The sequence below is a fragment of the Chenopodium album genome, chromosome 5, assembly GCF_948465745.1.
Source record: "Chenopodium album chromosome 5, dcCheAlbu1.1, whole genome shotgun sequence".
Taxonomy (NCBI): Eukaryota; Viridiplantae; Streptophyta; class Magnoliopsida; order Caryophyllales; family Amaranthaceae; genus Chenopodium; species Chenopodium album.
In genome coordinates this window covers 13,251,902-13,254,249 of record NC_137838.1, presented here as the reverse complement: position 1 = coordinate 13,254,249, position 2,348 = coordinate 13,251,902, and positions in this window count along the sequence as shown.

Genomic DNA, 2,348 nt, shown 5'->3' with positions numbered 1-2,348 from the left:
TAATTTAATTGTTTGATTATTATTTTCCTTGAAGTTACTAACGTGTGTATTTTGTTATTAGAAAGAGGTACGAGGCATCCAAGTAAGTACTTTAATTGATTAATTGATATTATGATGTATAAATCATGTTTATATTGTTATTATAAATTCCTAGTATCATGTCTAGGGTAATTTTAATATCAAATATGGTGGTTGTGATGCTTCCTATGTTCTTCCTAATATTAATTCATGTTAGTATCATGTTAGGGTTAAAGATTTGATTTTAATTGCTTAGTGACATGCTAGGGTTTGCTATTAATCTTGTTAGTATCATGCCTAGGATCTTGCTATTTCTATATTAACATGAACATGATAATTATTATAATTGTTATTATTTATGATTATTATTTTGATGATGATTATTTTATTCATTATAATTATTATTCATGATATTGATTATTTATTATGTTGCTTGGTATTTATTTTATTGCTTGATCACCTTTTATGCATGCTTAAAGGGAATTGGTATTTGCAATCATGCTTAATAAGATAATTAATAATCTTGTTAGGTTAACTTTGATTATAATTCAAGTGATCGCCAATAATAGATTTATTTGTGCATTAAATTCAACCAACATAGATTAAACAGGTTTAGGGTTAATCCTATTGATTGTATGTTAATTTGAAAGCGCACATGAATACGAGCAAAATAAAGTAGAGGCCTATTATTAGGGCAGGTTCAATCTCTTTTAGGTTGGATTTGTACCATCATCCCCGAACCCTTATTTGGTTCATGACCTTATTGAGTTGACGATCTCTTGGATCGTTAAGGGGTGTAACCTTCACCTCGTGATGGTTTACAAGTTCCTTAAAAACTTGTTGGCGACTCTTTTGCTCTATCTTCTTCCCTTTTGGACGCCACCGTACTTTAGTGTATGATCACAGTGGGGTTCAAGCTAGTGGGATTTCTAAAGGCTTGAAATTATTCCCTACAGTTTTGGCGACTCCGCTGGGGAGGATTTCTATTTTAATTCCTGAATTTGTTTCGGCAATGATTTAGAATGAGTGGATGAGACTCGAAAAGTTCTAAGTATTTCATGTGCGTAATTTTGATTTAACATTGTGTCATATGCATAAAAAGGTTCTCATTGGAAAGACCATCCGTAATGAGTCAAAAACATAGGATTTTACACGTAGGAAATTTGAGAAATGTCTTTCACAACTAGGACTAAAATAACACCACGCGAAACAGGATGATTTTATTGAGCACAGAAAGCTGCTGAGGCATGTGGGAAGTAGCGTCAGGGGCCAGAGCTTGGCGCCAAACTTTTAGCCGTAGCGCCATACGCCAGTATTGGCGCCAGGCGCTACAGTTAAAAGTTGGCGCCAGTCTCTGTTTGCTGGCGCCAATTTCCCCCAATACCGAGCCAGAAATATGCGTTCTAATTTCGACCGGTTTTTCGTATTGTTTGCTCGATCCTGCTTCCTGATTGAATTTTTTCTCACTTTTCTGAAACCCATATGTGTTCTACATATGGACATAACCCTCTGGGAATTCATGCTCTATCTACCCGATTGAACGCTCCTGGCAACAAAGGGTACATCTAAGAGGTTGAATTCACCAAACCATGGAAGTGAGTTTTTTCTAAAAACTCGCGGTGTTCTATCCACACGCGTTAACCCTTCACGGTTAGGCTTCTACGCGGTGCATCTGGACAATTAACCATGGACCCTCTTTGACTAAACCATATCCCGAACTTTAGAGAACTAGAGCCATGGTTAGGTTGCGAACTCATTGCATCATATTGTGCCTACTTGACTAATTGTGCATTATTTGTTGTGCATATATATTCTATGCTCCTCTTAATCGTTTGTTGATTTGTGTTGAGATTATAATTAATGACTTAAAGAACTTTGCCTAATTAATTAATTAATTTGAGTCAATAAAGTCTATTTTCTTTAATCGGAATTGACCTAGTACGACTTTAGGCATACCCCAGTTGACTAATAATACCGAAAACAGTCCCAGACCGAGGCTCCAATATTGGTGCCAAAATCTGAGCTGTAGCGCCATTGTATGGTGTGTAGCGCCAGACATTTACTAAAACGTCTGGCGCCAATCACCATATTGTGACGCCAGTCCTGTCGCTTGGCCGACAGTTCGGATTATTTGTCGAGTCATCACCTAGGGTCTAATTAACAAGTTTGCTAATTAATTCGGTTAATTTTCGTTGTCAATAACACCTTGTCAAGTCATTAATCGAGTCTTGGTCACATAGTCTAGCCATATGGTCATGACACGAGTCTTAATATGTCACCTACACTCACTAGTCTTAGCACATACTTTGAGTATACATCACCATGACCGT